At 40.0% G+C, this 24,232-nt stretch overlaps 1 protein-coding gene across 3 annotated transcripts in view; it reads right to left on the bottom strand.

Moving 5' to 3' along the window:
- PRORP (protein only RNase P catalytic subunit) overlaps positions 1–24,232 on the bottom strand; it is a 53,727-nt gene that overhangs the window by 3,997 nt on the left and 25,498 nt on the right. The gene's annotated exons all lie outside the window — the stretch shown is intronic.

Here is a 24,232-nt window from a genome sequence, read left to right as displayed (position 1 = left end):
TGTCTCAGCTAGTGGGACTTCTAGCATACCCTAATTTCCCACAGTTCTTAACTGCAATAAGAATTAGGTAGATCACTAATTTAAATCCCTAATGACAAAGAAAAAAAAACAACAAGCAATTCATTGTAGGAAGCTGCTCTGAAACACACAGAAAATACACTGCCATTATACACCTTTCCCAACTCTTGCAGCTTGAATGACATGAATGAACTCAGGAAGAGTTGTATGAAGATCTCAGAAATTCAGAGTCAGCTGAGGGAACTGAATCACATTGGGATTTAAGTAATACCTACTTTTGGATATGATTCAGCACTAAAATCTTTGTTGGTATCAGAGGAGGACCGAGACCTAAACCATCCTGCTTTTCCAGCCCCACCTACTGCCGAAATTCGAGAACTACATGTGATCTGGGCTGCCCTGGGGGGAAGAAGCAAGCAGCAGTAAAAGGAAACCTGTGACCTCAGGACTGAGGGTTTACGAAAGCCGCATCCAGACCAGCCTCCCACTTATGAACCAACATCCTGAGGTGGCAAATTCACTGCTACGCCAGCTTCTCTTAGAGGGACTTTTCACCAGTCTCTTAGGGCTGTGCCTGTTCCGCAATAAATGCTGCTCAGGACAGGCACTCGTGCTTGCGGCTTTCCCTCCCCACTTCACCCAGACAGAGCTCACGGAGGTCAAAGGTTCTGGCTTTCAGCATCCAGGTTATCACTGTGGACTGCTCACAAAGCAATGGCTTTTCAGTTCTGCCCAGAAAGAGAGAACTGTTTCTTGAGACTGAAGCATCACCTTCGAAGGCCAAGGACAGTTTGCTTGACCTCCAGGGAAAGGTGCTTCCTCATTTTTACCTGCATTTGCTGCCACTATTTGTCAATATACAATCTCCTGATTTTTCCCTAATCCCTCTTCCTGCTTTTCTAGCTACTTCCCTCTTCCCTGTTACCGCTTCTCCTTGCAATACCTCCAATTGCCTTTCTCTGCTCTTTCCCCTCCTTTCCTTCCTATTTGTGATCCTTATTATTATTTGGTATCATTATCTTTTGTTTCAGGGGATAGAAAGAATTGTTCTTCTAAGTCTCGGGTACAAGTTTACGATGCATTTAGTTTGATCTACCTGCCAGTAGCAGTGGAAAGGGGTGGTCCCACTCCATCCTCTCTCGAGCTGCGCATTCCCACTACTTCTATTGCATCAGATCTAACAACGTCACAACTACCCACGAGCTCACTGATCCAAAAAACCCCATTTTTTTTGCAGGTTTGAGCTTGCAGCCACACAACTGATAGACCTGAGTCAAAGACTGCTGGCAACACATCGCTGGAGGTGGTGAGGGCAGGAAGTGTGGGACTGCCCCTCTCAGCAAAGCACCTGCCGGTGGATCAAATCAACTATGCCATAAATCTGGATCTGAGGATCTGAGAGAGGAGGCCAGGAGATTTTTTACATTAATTTTAACTGTTGACCTGCTGCTGTTATCAACATTGAGGGACTGAAGGCTCTGTTTTCATGGAGACATAGGGTCTCGGTACTCCAACGCAAAGCACAAGAGCCTAACAGTACCTATCGGAACCGATTTCCTGCTTCCAGGAGATCATACTGGACATTGGCTATTTCTTTACATGCATACAATCTACTTTTCCCTGGTTAAAACAAACAGGACATAATGTGAATGGGAAAAGGCCAAATGCAGTAATTTCCGCCTATAAAATGGCAGGTAAAAATAAAAATGGCATTCTCTCCATTACATGCCCTGAATTTCTGGAGATACGTTTCAGAATTCTTACTGGAACACAGAATTGAAAAACAGAAACAAAAGCCACCATTTTCATGTTACTGGAAGGCTTTCAAAGTAACTATATTAAGTACTAATAAGTATAACTTGTCTATGTCACATAATTTATTTGATTATTAAATTATGAGGTTATTAAAAATTGAAAAACTGAAGTTCAGTTTTTCAATATTGACATTTCTTTTTGGAATGTCTCATCTGGACAGTAAAAACTGGCTCAACAATTTTACTTGCTTACAGTCACTTTTATTTTCCAGTTTTAATGCATTGACCCAGTCCTATAAACAGTTGGATACAAATACCAAAGGAGCATTTAAATTTGTTAAGCTGAGTCATTAAACTTAATAAAAGTTAGGAGTGTACCTACTACATTGATACACGTTTTCATGTAGAGAAGTCAACAGTGAAGAAATGTCAACCACGAGTAACTTAAGCAACCCCTTACAAATTCCAAATGAAAATACTTTCTCGCCTAACGTTTTGCTATGTTAAGGGAAGGTTTGTCATTTGGAAAAAAAATGTTGAAAATTTTTTCAAAGAACACTCCAGAAACTGATTCCACAAAGTCTAAAATAAAAAGCTTGACAGCAAGAGCATCCTGATGGGACAACAGAAGAAACAACTCCTAAAAGCAGACTATGAGTCAAAAAGAGTCTCGGGAATATAGCTGCACTAGTGGTACTGCAATCTTCAATAAGGAATTGCCAGTACTTGAACGGCTTGAGTTTACCCCCAGAAAAAAAAAGGAAACACCTTTTAATTACCCTTGTGGTTCAACACAAAGGCAGGTGGATTTCCAGATACATATTGGTCAATGTGGGCTATTCCCAAGCTTATAAAAAACTCCGCTGGCTTGGATCCAGCTCCCTTAATTCTTTCTTTCTGAAGGTTATAACTAGTGGCACTTTGTATCTGTTAAGTCATATGGACTTTCTTCTCCTACATATTATTAGCATATGAGGTTCTCTAGTATGAAGTGCTTCTGGGAAAAAAAGTGAGAGGTTAGTATAAATTAGCTATAGTTTTGCAATGGAAAAGCTCAAAACAGGCTTAAACCATAGTAAAATTAACGGGAATCTCCTGCTTGCATAACAGCACACTCTCCCTCCTCTACTTACCACAAAGATTAACATTTACTTACACAACTAAAACAAAAAAGATACAAATTATTTTTGTTTTGACAAGATAATAATAATTTTGTTCTGCATACTCCCTTGCCTGATGCAACTTTACTAAGGAGCATTTTTGCTCATTTTAGGCTTAGGTGTTTAACAGGGGTGGTCTACAGGGAGTCACAGAACTTACGTGGGGGGTTTCCTAAGTGTGTCTCCTCCCACGCCTGGCTGCTTCTTGAGAAAGGAAGACGTGAGACACACAGTAACATTTGTTTTAGTCATAGAGGAAACTGAACATAATACTGTTAACAAAAAAAACCAGCAGTAGTGATCTCCCACTTAAAAAGACACAAGTATTTTATTAATCTAGTATTTCCAAAAGTTATCTAAAAATTGTTTTTATGTGCCACTACACAATGCAAGTATGCTAATGCAACAAGCTCTATGTAGATGCATCCTTTGAATATTCCCACATAATTCATGAAGCAAATATCAGATGCTAAATTGGATTATCTGTTCAAAAGGCCATCTGTGGAAAACATTAAAAAATACACAACACACACATTCCCTTGCTACTCCTTTTCTTGAGAATGAGTATTACAAAATTAGTGAAAGAATGACCTTTTATTAATATTAGCATCTTTGAAAATTGGACAGCAGAGCATATAAAAACACATTTTCTCTGAAAACAGGAATTACAAGATGCCATTCTGCAGAGAAGGGACAATAAGCATGGTCAGACTGGCTGCTTCAATTCATGTGGCAAGATGCGGCTGAGGCTGAGTGGCAAGGCGTGAATCGCTGCTGTTCTGCACAAATCACTGGCCACGCCAGGCACTAGAATTACTACTGGATTATATAGATAACTCTCATTGCCCTCATTTTCTTTTCCTCTGACAGGGCACATCAGGATCCATGTTTCTTTATGAACTACACAGATATTTTAATCAACTGTCAAGATCACTAGATCCTTCCCCAAGAAGCCCATGCTCACAAGCACCTGCTGAATACGTTCTGCTTGCAATCCCCTTCATCATTTATCAGTTACATTTAAATGATTCCTGTGCTGCCCCAGTCCTTGTTTAATTAGATCTTTCTCAAGCTTCTCTTAAACCTTAAAATTTTACTTACAATGCAAAGAATTTTGTGTTCACAGCACTTTAGCAAATGACTCTGATGGAGCCAGGGTGCAACCACAAAGAAGTATGAAACGACACACGGATGGAAGAGTCAAGACCAGCTGTTCGCAAACGTATCGAGTACCTCCGAATGTGATTCTTCTAAGCACACTGATAATAATTTTTCTATGTTTTTTTTTAAATTATCAAAAATCATCCATAATTAAATGGATGTATGTATCTAGTGTGCATGTCCTAACTCTGATTTCTGCACCCTAATCTGTGAATCAGTGAAAAACCAGCACACTTGTACAATACTTTGGCTGAGTGTATACATTTATCTTTCCTTGGGACAGTCCCAGAGATATGAGCTATTTCCCCACACGTAAATGAGTTCTTTTTTGTTTCCGCAGCTATGCCATTTTATGGAATTTCCCTTCCACCACCAAGCTCCTGCCCTCATATCACACTGATATCACACTGCACCTTTTTTTTTTTTTTCTGTGTTGCTGATATAATCTATTTGTTGGGCCATGTTGTCAAGCAGATCAGACACCAGGGCAGGAACATGTGGATCAGAGGAGCCAGAGTGAAAAGAGGTGGGGAGGCAGAGCAGTAGGACAGAGAATGCATACTGCAAAGGATCATGCTGATGCTGAACTCCTTATATCATGTAACAAAAGCTTGAGCTTTACCAACATGAAATAAAGCAACCAAAGATGCTGTAACTGGTATCTTTAAGTTTAAAAAAGCAGTGAATTATACCTTAAAAGAACCACTTTTCCACTAAGAATAAATATTAAGTTTGCCATCAGAAGATAATTTTCCTATACAAATTCCTGGAAATAATTTTGCAGTGACCTACATTGACAATTCTGCACAATTTAATGTGGATCAAACATTGGAGTTAAGCTGGGAGAGCAGGGAATCCTTGTCACATTGCAAGATTAATCCTCATTCTTCAAATTTCACAACAGCCTTATGAAGTAAATGCATAATTACATCTCCATTTTACACAAGTGCATAATGGAGCACAAGGAAGAGAGATTAATTACTCTACCTCATACAAGGAACTATGAGCAGAGCAGGATACAGATTTCCTAAGGCTTCAGGGCCAGTCACCCGTTCTGATCACTAGATCACGCTGTGCCACGTGTCCCAGTTTCAAAGGTTAGCTTGCTGCGGGACAGCCTTTCTCCTTGGACGCTACCGGTGATTTCCCACTTATCAGATGGGAAACCCCTAAATGCTGCTGCTGGGAGGCACACTGTCCAGTGATTCAGCAAAAAGTGGCTCACCTGTGTACAGGTATTGCATGAAGAAGTCATCACCCCAAAAGTTTAAATTGCTGTTAATAAGTCATGTTTGCCATTTTATAAACATTCGGTTTCACTAATTGCCATTTAAAAGCAAAACACACCTACAATCAGATATCTGCTAATAACAGCAACAAACTTCTCTGTTATTTTTATTTTTACCTGTTGTTGGTGCGACTTCCCACCCAATGCTGTAGCTGCGAAAACTGCGGAGGAAACCCCAACGCTGACCACAGGCACAGAGCTGCCATAATGCACTGTCAGGTGGGGCTGCACAGGAGCATTCTCTCCAGAGGTTAGTCAGTTCCCACCATCAGCACATTTATCTGACTTACAGTTTCATCATTTTTAGCGCCTTTTTTACATATTGTAGACAAAGAAGCTAAAAAAAAAATCTGTACTTTAGTACCACACACAGGAGAGAGAGAGAGACACGATGGGAAGTGGGAGTTTTTTCCCACGGCACGGCCAGTTCCCCAGGGAAGGCAAGGGTGCTGCTTGCAAGAAAGGCTGGACTTTCTCACTGAGCCTGGCAATTTCATTAAAGCAGATTCAATACCATTATCACAGCACCAAACACAATGGAAGCTGCTTCCTGTATTCTCTACATTATTACTGATGACACAGTGTAAATCAGTCGCAAAGTCCTCTTTACTCGAATGCAGGGGCAGCACACACATTTCTTGATCCCTTACAGATTATCAGCCCCTGACTACCAAGGGGGTAGTTACTTAGAAGGGAAAGCAGTAATGGATGAGTAAGTACCAGTCACTAAGCTTAATCAGCCTGGTTTACTTTATGCTGTTGAGACAGCCAACAGCTAACCCCTGGGAATTATCCCTTACGACGCTGGGGATCTCTGCAATACTGCAGCAACGATATTGTTTGGAATATTTGTATCCTGTGTTGCAGTAGGACTATTCAGACTGATGCAACACACGCATCATCATGCAAAACTCTACCAGTGGCAGCACTTCGCACATCAATGACAGCAATCACACAATGTTTAACATGTTTTAACCTGCCTACATTGACTTCACACCGAGAATTGACTTTTCCTCTTTTGATGCATTCACTAGAGATATGTCTTAACTCCCTATCACAATTCATTAAAATCTGCAGTTCATTTTTAGATGCCAGCTTTTTCTCTTGACTTCAGAGTCAGCTCTTGACTTCAGAGTCAACTCTATTAATCAAAGGCAGATTCTTGATTGAGCAGGAAAACTAAACTATGGAAGCAAAGATACCCAAGTTGATTAAATATATATTGAGGATGGTGCGGTACCCTCAGTTTGCTCAGATGAGGTGATGACTAAATATAGCTCTGCTGCTTGCAGAGTAAGTTTGTATTCAGAGGCATCTTGGGGATGCTTTTGCAGCCAGGTCCAAACTGACTGTGTACTAAGACACTCGGTGCCCGTGCACAGTCCAGCGTTCCCACTGACTGGAGGACTTGGCTCAAGTGCAGCACTGGATGAATGTAGACACATTACTTCCAGGTCAAAACTGACTACAAAGATACCCCATGGGCTGTATCCAAGCAAACAAGCCCTCTTGAATTTCGGGTTGTGGGGAGAGTAAAGCAGAGTAACTGTAAACAGACTCGGCTCAGGCACTGAAGCAACAGCATAATTTGTATTTTCCTGTACTCATGGTACCCTGGCTATTATGCCAGTAACAGAGATATCTTTAATTACAACTCTACTTCATTTCAACTGAAGGTGGAACCTGCTCAAAATAATCTCTGGAACATTTCTGAATGTGGAAGTAATACATGTGCAATTAGGCTCTGACATTATATCCTGCTATATTATAAACAATAGGTAAAATTTCCAATATCAAACAAGCTTGAAGAGCCACCCATATTTTTTATTCTACTAACCAGCTCAGAGAACAGCACAATACAAACCAAACCTGTGTAAATTAACTTTAGGTTTGGAAAGACTGGTACAAATGCATGCTATGATTTTCCATGAGCCAGCAATGTGCCCTTGTGGCCACGAAGGCCAGTGGTCTCCTGGGCTGCATTAACAAGAGCGTGGCCAGCAGGCTGAGGGAGGTCATCCTCCCTCTCTACTCTGCCCTGGGGAGGCCACATCTGGAGTATTGTGTCCAGTTCTGGGCTCCCCAGTTCAAGAAAGACAAGGAACTACTGGAGAGAGTCCAGCAGGGAATGCTACAAAGATGATCAAGGGACTGAAGCATCTCTCTTATGAGGAAAGGCTGAGAGACCTGGGGCTGTTTAGCCTGGAGAAGACTGAGAGGGGATCTCATCTATGCTTATAATTATCTAAAGGGTGGGTGTCAAGAGGATGGGGCCAGACTCTTTTCAGTGGTGCCCAGCGACAGGACAAGGGGAAACAGGCACAAACTGGAACACAGGAAATTCCGTCTTGAATGGAAAAACTCCTTTATTTTGAGGGTGACAGGGTACTGGAACAGGCTGCCCAGAGAGGTTGTGGAGTCTCTGTCTATGGGACACTCAAAACCCGCCTGGACGCGTTCCTGTCTAACCTGCTCTAGGTGACCCTGCTCTGGCAGGGGGATTGGACTAGATGATCTCCAAAGGTCCCTTCCAACCCCTACGATTCTGTGATTCTGTGAATTTCTCCTATGCAATATGAAGACAGGGATAGGTCTCTATCCTTTCCATCAGAGAGGCATGTAAGAAAAAAAAAAGGTTTTGAAATAGATATCTTCTAATATATAATCTAATTAGAGTCATATCCTGCCCTGTCTTATTCCCAAAAGGCATGACAAGTAGTGATTTGATGGATAGTGAAGCAGTATTTCCTAGCAGAATTAACAGAATCAAGGCAGGATGCGTGCAAGGACTGAACAAATAGACACACAACTTACTACACAGAATTTAAATCATGTGTATGACATGAAGTTTGGGGAGGCAGGCGCAGGATCATCAGGTGGAATAGACACTAGGTTTTTAGAGTCTGTTTTTTCAGAATGGATTGTTACTTTTAAAAGATCTCAGCCACTTTGTCAGACCTTACACCTGACAAACCTTTTAGTGTGACCATTCTTGCTCACACTTTTTGAATGTCTCTCCTTTTGAATGGTAGTATTTTCATCATCATGATCTTTAGATGAATAAAGGTCAACCATGAATAAAAGAAAGAAAAATGGGTAGTGACTATAGTTAGCATAGCGCGTTATTAAATGAACAATGCCAAGAACTCCGGAAATGATGGCTAAAGAAGAGATGGATGGTTGGGGAATTGCTGATTTTTATAGTATAAATTGCAAAAGAGAAATACAGGCATTTTTTTCTGACTCTTACAACAATTAAAGAAATATGTGGGCAAACAAACATTCTTCAGTTGCATAACAGCACTTTTGGAAGTTGAATTTTGTAAGTCACTGCAGTGCCAGTCAAGTTTCTCAATCCAAAAGTTTTGTTAAACAGCTACAACACCAATTGCTTTCCCAATCGCTTACAAAAAATGTAATGTTGGTTTAAACATGCAAGCAGACCCTTTGATGTTGGCTCAGCAATTATCAAGTAGGCATAAAGATGGAAGAGAATGGGTGAATCTGAAATCCAAAGTAGCATTTTGATAAAGCAGCAACTGGGAAATGTTCGATCCACAATTAAATATAGCCTAGTCCCAGCGGCTCTAAGTTTTGTATTTTAATTATGGACTGGCAGTAAAATGTTTCCTTTCATGAATTTGGATTTTCTGCATGTCCTCCTCTCTTGAGTCACATAGAAGGACAAAGATATTTCTCTTTTTCTGATCTTCTCTGAGATATTTTTTCTAAGTAGCTTATACTATTTTATGCTTTTATCTCTCCTCTTACTCATCTTCTTTCTTGCAACAAAGAATGAATACCAAGATCTTGCAATACGTATGAGGCATCTTACATGGAGGTTTTTTATCCAGACCTCTCCTGAGCACTTACTGTTTTGTACCAAAACCTGGAGATTTGCAAAGTATTAAAAAGAATTACCAGTATCAACCCTCCACACCAAGGAGATGAGCTAGGTGATTCTGTCTATCTGTGATTATCCTAGAGTAGGAAAATAAATATATAAAAGCTGAAAGGACATGAAGTGTTACCTGTGCATTTCCACATATCAATACTATCCTTTGTTCTCATCCTTGAATTCTTTCTGCCTGCACTGCTGTTTCTTCAACAGCATTTTCTTACTGATCACTACACATTGCTTCATTGCACCAAGTACTATTTATATCATCTTTATTTTTGTAAGGAAGCAAGTTACATAAAAATTAAAAGGTATGAGTTTTTACTTATTTTTTTATAGGCTCCAGAAGTGAAACTTTACCTATCAGAGCCACTGACTGTAAATAGAATAATAGTCCCAGCTGAAGTCACAGCTTCAGGGGTCTGACATCTTTCACTGTAAATCCAACCATTGCCATTGTGTTGGTTCTCTCACATTTCTACTACTGTTACAGCAGCTATATACAACAACTTAAGGCCATAAGAGAGTTTCTCTTATCATGTCTCATTTTAGAAAAAATGTAAAAAGCTAGCTATTAGAAAGGAACAGTTGAGAACTAAATGCAGCTGTGCCAGTCTTAGATTTTCACAGTGTGGGTCAGAAGTTATACTGAAGTACTGAAAATGCACAATGTGAGCAGGATCTCTGTCTGGTGGTGGTGGCGGTGGTGATGGGGTGTTATGAAAATGAAAGCACAAGCTTGACTGATCCTTTCCATAGATAGGAAATAACTTGGTGCAGGACTGAAATCAGCTTTGTAAAACTGAAACCGTCAGTTTAAAAGATACCCGTATTTTAGCCCTCACCGCTGTCCTGTGCAGATGTCGGCACAGCGTCACTGACCTAGTCTGATGTTAAGTGTTTTCCCCCTCTCCCATCTGTGGTTCAAAAAGTCCCAGTCGGTACTTTTATTCTTTGAGGAAAGCTGCCGCAGCAGCTGGGGAGATCACCCTTACAGAAGGCTGTTCAAGGTACATTAAACCTATGCTTCTGCAGCAACATCCTATGTTTTAATAACCTTGGTAGTTCCGCAAAAACTTTAAAATAAAGACTGTTTCTACACTCACGGGTCAACAGGCCTATCGTCCAGGTAGAATGACACGATAACCAAGGAAGCACATCAGTAAATTGATTGCTTGCAGTCAAAAAAAAGAACTGGACTACAACATGCAGCAAATCTTTGTAACACAATTTTCACACTGCTTTTCTTCTGTTTCTCATTAGTACTATTTTCCAGTTGCCTGATACGGATTACTATTCAGAGATAAAGAGGTTATCTTCAAAAACAATTGTTCCAATAAGAACAATTTTACAGTTCTTAACACAAATAAATACATTAACAAACACTGCTCAAGTGAGTGGTGATTTCTCTTTAAAGGTCAGAAAGATGAAAAATTTGTTTGATATGAAAGAGAACATATATAATGCTCTTCTTCAACAGGACACAAATCAGCATAAGCAAACTAAAGCACCAAGGTCTGAGGTGGAGGAGCAGCTGTGTGCTCAGTCAGGCCCACCTACCCCGGGTAGACCATGCACCAAGGCTTTCAGCAAGGCGGGACCAAGAAAGGAATCTGCTTAATACTAGTAAGAGCATAACTGGCATTTAACAGGCTGGAGAAACCTTGGGGACTTTCATACAGACCAGTACACCTTGCACTGCCAGTCCTATGAGGCAGAGGTTCAACTGTCTCATTCAGATCAAGGCTGCACACCCTGGTAAGTAACATACCATTCCTGTAAAACCAGCAAACATCTGATGCAGAGTATATCACAAGTGAATGTAAACTATGGGTCAGCATTATTTTTCGTAATACAGTCATTAACTTTGATTGCACATCACTGCAGACTCATGACATTTTACTACTAGTAACGCTGCAGGCGATACCTATGCCTGGAGATCCTAGGCAGTGAAGGTCTAAAAGCCCCCCACAATAGCTACAATCCACAAGATCTAATTTACTTCAATGCTTTTAGTATAAGTTTATTGATAACAGCCTGCAATACTCAATAGCTGGACACTTGGCAGACAACTGTCTAAAGTATTTTTCTTGAACTCAGGAGATAAGATACAGCAATTTGACAAACAGATAATATTGTCAGCTCCTACAAATTAATTATGGATGATATTTGGCATTTGTCTGAAAGCTCCACCTCCTGGAACAACTGGTTATATGAAAATCTTTGTCTAGTTAGTCATTTTTTGCCCCTGTTGTCAAGAGAAAGAAGCTTGAGAACATGAAAATATGACCACCAGAATGGCTCGGACAACAGAAGCCAAATAAGAACCACCCACTCCCTATTTCATACAAGGATCTATCTTTTTTAAGCAAATTTTGGTTTGGGGACTCAGCATTGTGGTTTCCAGGTATCTGTATAAGATTATACCAGCCATCACATTTGAGGAATTCCTTTGTCCATCTCCATGGAAGAATGCAGATGCCCACCTAATAACTCCTAGAGCACCCAGGACCCAACAGCCGTGCTCAAGTGCAAAAGAGAGCTATAGTTTCAGAAGTATTTTGTTTACCAAATTTATCAGATAGCTAAGGGTTAAAACTCTGTGTCATATTACTGGTTATGTTATCTAGGCTGGCAGAGTGAACGGGCTTGTGGAAATGAGAGTGAGTGGGATGAGACAAAAGAAATCCCTAACCTATAGCATTCACATTTCTGAAAGCCCATTTGGGGATGCCCATTCAATGGAAAGTTAGAGCTTTTCACTCTGCAAGGTATGAAAGTATGAAGACATATACCTATCAATGAGAAGTGAAAATGTCAAAAGCCTCCAATTCTTTTATTTAAGCCACTTCCTTTAACTATGGAGACTTAGGGCCATCGTACATAAATGAATTTAAACAGTACAGTGCAATGGGGATATCATGTAAGTGACTTCAGATGCAGAAAGCAGTGTAGCAACATTAACATTAGACAAGCCCAAGATAACTACTCCCAATAAGGAGCTGGGTAAATCAATATCATTAAGACTGACTAGTTCTGCTCTATGACTACCTGCTTGCAACCCTCTTACTACTACTTCATTTTATTTACTCAAATGTGTGGCAGCTCACGGCTGTGGTGGAAGAAAATTCCTATCAGTCAATCAGTTAGTAGTACAGGTAGTATCCAAGGAATACCTATCTTCCACTGTGCATTCCTCAAACGTGCACTGAATGTAGAAGCTCAAATTCCAATGAACCACAGCTCTAACAAGCACCTGCATCATACTTCTGCTTTCTTTTTTTTTTCCAGTATATAGTGTAAGCACTACCTAGTTTACCCAAATATCACACAAATAGGAAATAAACAAAGAGAGAAGGCATCAGCAAGGTTGATCTTCCCACACTGGTATACCATGTAAGTCAGGAACAACTCCACAGAACCACTGGAACTGAACTGGCTTTTAACTTCTGTTAGAGAGCTTATGGCACACAATGCACACAGCTTGATCATGGAACCACGTCGACACGACTCCTTAAAAGCTCAAGACTCAAAAAGATTCAAAATATTAGAGGCAGAAGAAATATTACTACCAACTCACTGTCTCCTTTCATAGAAGTGAGCAGATAAAAGGACGAATGCTGGACAATGATGAGGACAGACATAAGCATAATATTTCAAGATTTACGTAAAAGGTAAGTTGGTATCGTCAATATGACAGAAGCACAGGTCCAGTTTTAACAGTCACTACAGGAAACATTATGCAAGGACAGGACAATGCAGCAGCTGGAATGGTAGAAATGATTGGAAAAAATTAGAAGCATCAGTACTTCATAAAATTTGTTGGAAAAGAGAGTATATTATGTTTACATAATTTTGACAACCTGTTTAGCTTCTGACTCACCTGACTCATTATAACATCAATGCATGTTTCCACATAGAACTATGAAAATCATAGAATCATAGGGTTGGAAGGGACCCCGGAGATATCCAGACCAACCCCCCTGCCACAGCAGGGTCACCTACAGCAGGTGGCACAGGAACGCGTCCAGGCGGGTTTTAAATGTCTCCAGAGACGGAGACTCCACCACCTCTCTGGGCAGCCTGTGCCAGTGCTCTGACACTCTCAAAGTAAAGAAGTTCCTCCTCATGTTTAGGTGGAACTTCCTATGCTTAAGTCTGTGCCCATTACCTCTCGTCCTGTCCCCGGGCACCACTGAAAAGAGCCTGGCCCCATCCTCCTGACACCCACCCTTTAAGTATTTATAAGTGTTGATAAGATCCCCCCTCAGTCATCTTTTTTCCAGGCTGAAGAGACCCAAATCCTTCAGCCTTTCTTCATAAGAGAGGGGTTCGAGTCCCCTCATCATCTTGGTAGCTCTCTGCTGCACCCTCTCCAGCAGTTCCCTGTCCTTCTTGAGCCGGGGAGCCCAGAACTGGACACAGTACTCCAGGTGCAGCCTCACCAAGGCAGAGTAGAGGGGGAGGATGACCTCCCTCGACCTGCTGGCCACACTCTTCTTGATGCATCCCAGGATGCCATTGGCCTTTTTGGCCACAAGGGCACATTGCTGGCTTATGGTCATCCTGTTGTCCACCAGGACTCCCGGGTCTCGAAAAGAACTATTCGGATCATTAAAGAACTGACTGGTGAATAATCAGGAAGAAACAGCATCACAAGCTAGTATTTCTGGATGGAAAGGAAAAAACAGTAGATACTTGTAAAGATTAGTATGAAATATGTAAATTATTTGAAATAGAGAATTTCTTAAGAAGAGGAAGGTTTCCTAAGAATGAGACCAGGCAGTAAGTACAATGCCAGAGATTAAGCAAAGTGATTTAAAATGTAATTTTTTTGGGATCATATTTAGGAAATAATATTATATAACAGAGAATATGAATTTTTATTTGATGGAGATCCACATAAAAAGGAGAACTCTAACACAAATGATGCCTTATAAGGTTATATCTTCATATAATGTTTTTCAATGACTAATTTTTAAGACCTTGAGGTAGGCATCTTTCTTGGAGAATGGGGAGTAAAGATTTCTATTGTGTAACAGTTAGCACTGTAGCTATTAATAAGTAAATACATATATACAGTTTTAAATTTTCAGTTCATTCTCTATCATTCAGAAAAATACAAGCCAGAAGATCTACAAAGTTGTAAAATCATGTAAGCAACAGGGGATATCGGGTTAAGAAAGAAGCAACTAAGGAAAAGTGTTGAAAGAGTTTCCGCAAGTACCAAGGAAAGTTCTTCTGCTTTTCGCAGAAGATTGACCGCAGCAGTAAGTCATCGACCTGCTACACTAGCATGACATGCATACGAGGTGACCAAGCAGATACAAGGCTTCTGTTCAGGAGATCCTGCAACTCAGGACTTCCTCTGCAGTTTATTTCAGCTCAGGTCACATTGATGAGACTTTTCTTTTAGAAGCAGTCCCCCAAATCCCTGTATTTCCCAGAGTTCATTCTATATGACAGAGCAAGAACGCATGTAGATTAGCATTGCCTGTGCTAGAAATCAGCCTGCGGGTGGGGTTTTTTCCCCTGAAAATCAGCAAAGGTAGCCATAGCTTTCTTATTATGTTCTTGGTACTGGTATTCTTACTACATCACTCTTTTTCCTCACACGATACCAAGCAACAAAATCATTTACAAGTCCCAGCATGTATGATAATAGCTTAGTTACATTTTGTATGGATAGATCAGGTCTGACTATAACCATTAATAGACACGCTTACAGGGCTTCTAGGCATTTCACATTTTCTACTATTCTAGACCATGTTTTGATTGCATTGGTGGTGGGGAGTTAGATGAATGGTGCCAAATCACTGTTCCCTGCTCCTGCTATCTCTCTTGCTATGTTGCAATTTAACCACAGCAGAGACACACCACACATCATCCATGGGAGACTGCGATGGATTGCTGCAGTGGCACACACAAACTCCCAAACCTTTCTGAGGTGCAATTAATTTCCAATTTTATTTAAAATTTTATATTCATCCTATCTCTTACACTTACATAAGGAAAAAAAGCTTCTTAGGAACTTTCATTCTCTGACAAATAATGATGTATTTTAAAAAATAGTGAAAAATCCACAGGAAACTTTGCCTTGTTATATTAACTACAGGTAACTTGCAAGAGCGGGATACTTCAAACTGTGTTGCTTACAATTAAACAGGAGATCAATCATTACACAATAAAATGCTGGTCTCCTGAGTCCAATTCAAGGGGCTTACTCGTTTGTCCAGTAGTAACCCTGATTGTCATCATATCAGCCAGGTGGAACAAAGACCCTATCAAGAAAGGATCACAGTTAAAAATGAAAAAGAAACAAATATCTGTGTGATACCTATCTTGCACAATTGTATGCAACTTCTATTCCAAATAATTTATAAAAAGAATATGTGCTAGTTGTTTGAGATCTGTAAAATGGCAATTTAGCTGGGAAGTGGAAATGGGAACTATTCACCATTTCTCATCAGAAGCAGCAGAGGCCACCACACAAAATTAACAGGCAGCAGCTTTAAAACAAACAACAGCACAGGTGTTATCATATCCTACATAATTGTGGGACTAATTGCCACAGGTTTCAAAACCAAAGGCAAAAATAAGTTGGGAAGATAATTAAATAAATGTATCAAAGAAAACTCCATCAATGGCAATTAAACTTGCTAGTCAAGATGCAATTCCTTCATCCACGAGTTCCTAAATGAGTAACAAAATCTGGGAGACACTAACAACTGGAATCATCCTTCCAAACTTGTCTTGTTCTTGCACTCCTAATCTACTTCTGACCACTGTCTTGATTAGACAAGTTAGATACTTTGGTTTGAAACAATACAAATGCTCTTATCTTTTTAATAGCAAAGAGGATAACAAAACTTCTTATCAATTCTAGAAATTGACTCCACTTATGGCATGGTCCTGGCAGCAGCCTACAGAGAAGTGACAGGTACTTGAATGAGATCTCCTCTTTATATTAGCACATGTAAACATATTAGTTTAATCAAATTTGATGTAATTTAGGTTCACACCACAGATAAAGGCGTAAGTCTCAATTAGTCTAGGGACTATTTTGACTTTTTTTTTGCCCTGCCTCCTTCCCCCTCCCTTGTTTGGAGGAGCTGCAAAAACATACCCTTAAATAAAATAAGTAAAAGATAGAATAGGGATAGCCCTGTGGCTGTCACCTCTGCATCTGATGTACAAAATCAATCCTGGAAAAAGCTGAGGTTTTCATAGTAAGTGTTTGATCCAAAAGGTCAGCTGTATAGGCAACAGTATTTTGGATAAGAGTTAAGAGTTCTTACAATTTTTCAAAAGTTCAGTTTGAAATAGGAATTCTTGTTAATTGCTTTTAAGCAAGCATACTGACAGCACGATCATGCTCCCAACACAGAATTTTAATTCTGGTGCAACTGGTCTCCTAGATTCAAATAGGAGTTCCTATTTCCATGTTCCAGGCAACATGAAACAATCAGTTTATGACGAGATTTAGATTAAAAGCTGCGGACAATTATGCTTGACTTTCTGTGAGTCTAAGATTAAAAAAAATAAAACTACTTTAACTTTGGTTTAAACTTCACTGCAGGTTATAATAATTTTGGAACCTCAATTTAAATATATTTAATTACCTATATATAAATGTCTCTTCCACTCTTGCTCTAGAAGTAGGATGCAACTAGAGAAAAAATTGGATTGTTGGATCATTAATCAGCATGTCAATATACTGATATCCCTGGGATTTTTGAACCTACTGTTCAAAAAATATAGGCTTTCCTAACTTCATAAATAAATTCAAGGGCAGTTTAGGCTTTTGTTCCATTGTACCCTTTCTCTTTCAGATAACAGAGCTTCCAAATATGTCTTCTTTCCCACTTAAAAATAGCCTACCGGATGTAAAAGCAAAGTGTGAAACAAAAATTGATTGCTTTTCAAAATATATAAATAAATCCAGAGGTACATGAATGAATGCAATCGTTGTTCCGTGGATTTTATCTACATTACCTTTAAGACAACACTAAAAATCAGCATTTGTCAGGCTCAAATCAAATATTTATTGTAACACAGAATTGGCCTATAGTAACCCAATCCTCATTTTCTGGCCTGCTTCCCGTATCTTAATAGCACTACAGTCTCTCAGTATTACAGAGACTTTCCATACAGAATCACGTGTAAAGGAGCAGTTCAGTTCCCTAAAGACCAGGTTTCCAATTTAGAGGCCCAGCACATCTTTTATTGCCACACTGATAACAGTTCCGTGATTAGGTGAATCAGTCAGGCTGCCCGAAGGAAACGCATCTTGTGGTTTCTAAGGGAGAAGTGAAAACAGCAAGACTGAAACTCGTCCAGTCTAGAAGATACCTCCATTGGACTTCATCACTCAGATTTCGGTAGGACTTCTCTACAACGTACAACAAACAACCTGTTGCTACAGTTACTAAATTCACTGTGACATGAATCATCGAGGCACGTTCATTCTGCTCTGCTGACTTTGAAGCTTATATTCCTAGCGATTAGAAGGATTCTTGTTATGAAAGATACGATGCAATTCCCCCTCATAAAAAAAAAAAAAAAGGAGTGTTTGGGTGCTCCTGTACTTACCTTAACTTTTGATTTGCTGATATTGCCAAATACAAAGGTAGAAATTATAACTACCAGGCAGAAAACGATAGAGATGACTAATTTAATCACATGGTTTTTATTCAGTTTTATAGTCAGCAACAGAGGTTGCAAATAGTAAGGGAAGGCAACACCAGGAAGTATGTGACTTTGGGAGAAAACAACCAGGAAAAGTTGTCAAAATGCCTAATAGTCAGGTTTTTTTAACCTGCTCAGTTTCTGCTGCTCTATTCTTCTCACCAGGAAATGCAAAATCAGATTGGAAACCTCTGAAAGGAAAAATAGTTGCTTAGAGTCAATTGTTGAGGGCTTTAGTCAGGGAATCCTGCGAGCCTCCCGCCATTTCACCAGTTAAAAGTTTTGAGAAACTTTCCCTGTCCTCACAGGCAGCCAGTCTGACTTTGTATTTGCTTTCTTAAGAAGTCCTGTCTATCTCCTACTGTCCCCCCTGGTGCTGCAGAAGCAGCAAAGGATGTTGGAGCATACCGCTATGGGAAGAGCCAAACTTGGTGGCTCAAGGTACGTAGTCAACACCTGTGTTTCCTCAGTGGAAGCACGCATGCCCACCACTTCCAGGTTCTAGAACCTCTGACACACTCATGTCCGATACACCTTCATCTACTGTGTACTGGTATACAAAGCTGAATACATTGAATGATCTTTTATTTCTCTTTTAGCCACAAATGGAAACTGTCAGGTTTCAGAAGAACTGCAAGGAGAGAATGAAGGACTTGTAGGCCAGGCCCTTGCCCTAGGCTTCCCAGGCAAACAAATATAGTTTCCTTCACCTCTCCTGAGAAGCTTAACAGCCTTGCTCTTCTGCCTCTGGTGACCAAAATTTTTGATCTATTCTATTTTAGGATGGCCCCAATATAGGAAGGGAGGGGGGAGATTTCAGCATATCAGTATCAATCTCTTATATGTGGCTTCAGAGAAGAACTTGACTCAGTCCACCTGCTCAGATATTCAAGGAACCCCAGAAATTAAGTGATGAGAGATGAATGCAATGCTGAATGTTCCACTCACACATCTCTAACACTAAAAATAGGTGAAGTTTCAAGGGTACCCCTTAGTGCTTCAGCTTTCTCTTCTAAGATCATGTTACACACAGGCTGAAGGTAATTTTCAGTAAAAACACCAAGAATCTTCATCTTTACGATTTGTGCAATACTTAAAGGAAATGAAAGTACAGGTCTAAAGAATGAAACACATGTTGCAGAGAGAGAAATCTCTCCTATCTTGAGCAATAGCACAAATGTTTCGTTATTGTGGAAATGCAAACTTGGACTACCATAAGAAGGCAGAAAAAAAAAAAAAAAAGAGAGATGGCAAATGCTGGGAGCAAATGAACAAACACATGTCTGACTACTTTCGTGAGTGTTAAGACAAGAATTGGTGGGAGGAAGAATTGATGAACTGTCACAGTATGACAAATAAGACCTCTGTTGGATGTATTGATTCTGAATAGAGAATGACTCATGGATCTACTTAATTCTTGCTTCATTTACAGATGGTAAAGTACTTGAACAAATCACAGATGCTGCCAAATGAGTCAAAGAAAAAAAATATTCATTTCCATGCATGACTTTTTTGGGGTCAAATTTATTAATAACTGCTTGTTTTGCAAGACAGCTCGTATAGTAGAGCTTATATTTTGTATCAAGTATCACTATCTCGCGAATTGTGTAGTTGATCTCTCGTATGCATATTGCACAGTTAAGACAGACTTGAAGACTGGGAAAAATTACCACATGAAAATCTGAGCATATGTGTATGCACAGGTGTTAATTTCTTTGTGCATTTTGTGGCCTCAAGATAATTTTTAGTAAGTGGAACTCAGGAGAGAAAGTTTTACTTAATATTTTCCCCAAACACTACAAGCTCCAATACCTTTTTGCCCTCTTTTTTCATCACAGAGGATTTACAGGCACAAGAGATGAGATTTCAAGGAAAGAAAATTATGTTTCAAAATTGATTTGGGTCACTAACCCAAAAGAATGATAGGTCATAGGTGCCCTGTTTTGGGTTTGGGGTTTTTTTCCCCTCTTTTTTAACTTTAACTTAATTTGAGGAGTTATTATTTTTGTCTTGATATTTGTCTTTATATTTGGAAAACAAGCCTTGAAAATGTGAATAAAGTGCGCACCAAAACAATGGGTCTGAGCTCAATTTACAAAGCATAATTCCTTAAGGTTCTTCAACTATGTGGCCACAGTTGGGGCAATTTTTTTTAAATTTGACAAAATAATTCACCATTTTCCTATCTCCCCTATCCTGATGAAACTTTTTTCTCACTTCCAGCTTTCCCTTCAAGGCTGCAACCTCTCTCTACCCATTCTTTTCCATACTGCTAAAGTAGGCAGGGAATCCAGGAATAACTACTACAGAACCACTAGATAACTGAAACTGCAATATTAATATTTATCAAGGGGATTCAAAGTTTATTTTTAAAATATTTAACATATAGAAAACCAAAATGCAATAATCTGTTCACACATTATTACTATGCTACTTGAGACTACACAATTCGTTTAGTCAAAGAACCCTTCTCCAATTCAGAGAGCAGCCTCCACTCAACAAGTCTGCCACTTTTCCCCTGGAAGAGACAAGAAACAGCTTGTCCTGTCCCCTCTGCCTGTCACAGAGCACCCCCAACTACAGCAGTCACAGCCTGTGAGAGGTGCAGGAGGGCAGGTCTGGTGGCTTTCTTGGCAGAAGCTGCTGCAGGCAGGAGGCGTGGTTGGGGTGGCATGCCAGCTGCTGCCACCAGACTGGGACGGGATGGGAGGGGACCAGCAAGGATCTGGCTTCCTCAGCTGTTCTACAGGCCTACTGCAATTTACATGGGAATTATATGAACTTATGTAGTCCTTTTATAGAAATGCTGATTAAGTTTTGGAGCAACCACTTTGAACTATATGCCAACAGCAAAAACTATTCTTTTGTGCATTGTCAGCCTAAAGGAACTCAATCTGGAACTATTTTACCGATCTTTTAGATGTCTGAGTTTAATATAAAGATTACAGAGGGTAAAGTCAGGGCAGAACTGACCCCAGCTGCCAAACTGTTTAAAGAAGGGAATTGTGAGTTAGCTTTGATCCAACACACATATGAAATCTATATTCAGTTACATCTAACACCAGATGGGTACAACTAAAGAAGGAGCTGGCTGCGTACCTCATTTACAATACACCAATCTCGAGGTAAATTAAAAATAGTGAAGTACTCTTTAAATTGCACTAGCTGCTTGTGTTCCCTCAACCCCCTTCTCCCCCCTGCCCCACCAGCCCTTACAGTCTATGGGTAGCTGGAGCACAGCTCATCCTAGTTCCGTCGCTCTTCTCCCGCAAGCAAAGCAAGATGCTCCAGAGCCTAGACATCCTGCTTGGACTTGGATTCCCCCTCACTTCCAAAGAATACTTCTACATAAAATTGTGATAAACAGGAAAAATACATTTAAAAATCATGTAACAGTTTGTGTTTAATAAGAAAACAGGACGAATAGCTTGTGGAAATTCCCTCTCTTGACCTTTACAAGGTGAAAGGTGGGGGTTACAGCAGCAGAGGAGAGGGAGTACCAAATGTCATTGTGCTGGCTAAGGATTTATGTAATTAGATACGTCTGGAGGAAAGTATTAACCCAACCTCACGATACCGCCTGAATCAACTTTGCTTAGTTCAACTGCAAGGACATCTCAGTTTATAACTACCATGTTTGCAGTACAAACAGTGACTGACTCATCAACGCGAACACACATACATCAGGTGCAGTCTTAAACAGCAGCAGAATACACAAAACACTGGAAAAGACAAGACTGAATGATTTTAGACTTTATGGGAGTTTGTTTCTATTGTCTGGATTATATAGCAAAAATAATTTCCCTTCTATGATATCTTTTAATTAGGGGTCAACTTTAATGTCTAATTTAAAATGCTGCAGTGAGGAAGCAAAGGGTTGAAAAGAGGTGCTGGCTCATGTCCAGCATTGTAGTTTTACAGTCACTGCGTGTGCAGTGACTTCAAAACAGATTATCTCACCATTCCCTAGCCCTCAAAAATCTTTGTTCCCACCCTCATGCTACCACCTCTTTTTGTCAGTAATTGATGCAGCCACATGGTGATTTGTACCAGGAAACAGACCTGGTATAAAACCAACCTGGAAAAAAAGCGGATTGTAATTACAAACTGAACGTGTCACATCCAAGAGAAATTGCCACAGAATATTCCTGTAAATCTGCCAAGTCAATAATATTCATGATGATCTGCTAAGTAAGTGCTGGCTGTGCGGACTAAAGTTGCCTGGGGGCTACTGGAAGTCACACATCTACTTTTCCAGAATGTCAGAACACTTCGGGGATTTAATGAGTAAAAATCATTCCCTCAACTTCTGGTTTTTTTCCTTCTCTTCTCATCCCTCAAGGTACTCGTGCCTTGTCTACACAAGCAAGCCCCTCCCCAAGATGCCTAAGGAATGCCTAAATGACATTATAAATGTTAGGATATTGAAAAAGAAAGGAATATTTTATCAATGTTTTCTTATTTTAATGATATGGCTAAGAATTACCTAGAGTTGGTCTTTAGCAAAACAGTTACAGTTCTTAAAGCTAAATCACAAAGTGGAACAGTATTTTTTGTTCAATTTAAATAGAGACTAGAATGCATTTAAATTACCAGAATATTGTCACATAAATCTTCGGCCTTCTCCTGTGTTTAACAATGCCTCTTGCTTTGCTACTCTTTCTAAAGCACAGAAAGAACATGGTCCAAAAAACCTAACAATCTGCACACAGTAACACTTACAGTATGTTACAAATGGAGAGCAACAAACTCATTTTCTCTGCATACTAAACTATACACTGGAACAGGAAAGTTTATAAAACAATATCCTGACTGGGTCTAACAGCTGCAGTGATGAACCTTTGAAAAGAGCATAGACTGACTCTCACCTGGAGACTAAAAATAATTTAGCTTTTTGACACGTAAAACACGGGTTGGGCAGCTTTTAACACAGGTCCTTGGAAACAATGCTCCTTTATTTTTCTCTCTCAAGTCGAACAGCAGAGGTCACTAAGGTGTCACAGCATGCCACTCTTCAAAATGGGCCAGTCATGCTGTCCTAGCCAGCCAGCTCGACCTGGGCGTCCATCACCCTTAGCTTTTTTCCATCCTTCGTGCGCTGCCACCATTTCTCCTCTCCATCCTCTCAGTTCTGCACTATGTTTCCCTAGGTGCATTGAAGAGTTTAATAAGGCAGGCCATGAATGCCCCAGACCTGACACTCTGCATTTTTCATTCTTCTGCCTCCACCATGAGGACAGCAGCCTCCAAGAGAAGATGTTTTGTGGCAGAGTCAGCCCTCAAAGGAGACACTACAGCATTCAGAGAGGTCAGCACGGGGGACAACTTGGCAGCAACACCACTAACCAGGAAAGCAACACATGGAGAGATTTCTGGGGCCTTCCCTTCCCTCAGATGGAAGAAAAGTTTGGAGACAGAAGAAAGCATTGCTCTACTTTGCGGGTTTGGGTTGTTTTTTTTTTTCTTTCTGTTTTTAGCAGTCTTGAAAAAGAGAGCAAGAAAACAAGAATACATGCTTCTTGTCAGAGTATCCAAAATAGGAACAAAGACGCAGTCCTCTCCTGACATGTTACAACACAGGAGTTCAGTGTCATGGAGAAATAAAACAGGATTTGCTAGCATCCAGCCTGATCTTGCATTTAAACAATGTTTGCAGTTGGAAAAAAAAAAAAGTAAATTCAATAGTTAATATTGTAATAGTGTATAAAGACATCTATCATAAAAAATAATTTAAAACTATATCAATCAATCCAGGAAAAAGGCTTTAGTAGTTCATATGTCAAGAAGAGTATTTCTTTTGAGCAGTGAAGGAGCTATTTTGTTGCTCAGAGTGCAAATATACACTTCCCATGCCAAAAAAGGTACTATGCAGCCAGTGAATATCTACAGATAATAAGGCAGCAGTAATGGGCATGTGCGTCCTATCTCATGTAATGACTCCATACTCTCAAAAACAGGATCTAAGTAACAGGAGCAGCAAAAGACTAGCTTGTGGAAGCTCCAGTGATTAACATTTTTTATGCATGACAACATGCAATAATAATTAGTAGCAACGTATCTCATAGAACAAGTAAATTTTAGCTTAGAGAATCTTACTCTGGAGGTAAGATGGGGCAAGCCCAAGTTACTGTTTTGTTGTGCAGAAGGAAAGGCAGATCTTCCTATATACCTGGGATTCAAGAGACATCTGACGTGTATCTACATGGAACAACCTAAATGGGAAGTTGATGCCTCCATACTGGAGCTCCATGGCATCATGGATCCT

Source organism: Larus michahellis, chromosome 4 (genome assembly GCF_964199755.1).
Source record: "Larus michahellis chromosome 4, bLarMic1.1, whole genome shotgun sequence".
NCBI lineage: Eukaryota > Metazoa > Chordata > Aves > Charadriiformes > Laridae > Larus > Larus michahellis.
The sequence above is the reverse complement of the archived record's forward strand: the minus strand, read 5'-3'. Positions and strand labels throughout refer to the sequence as shown.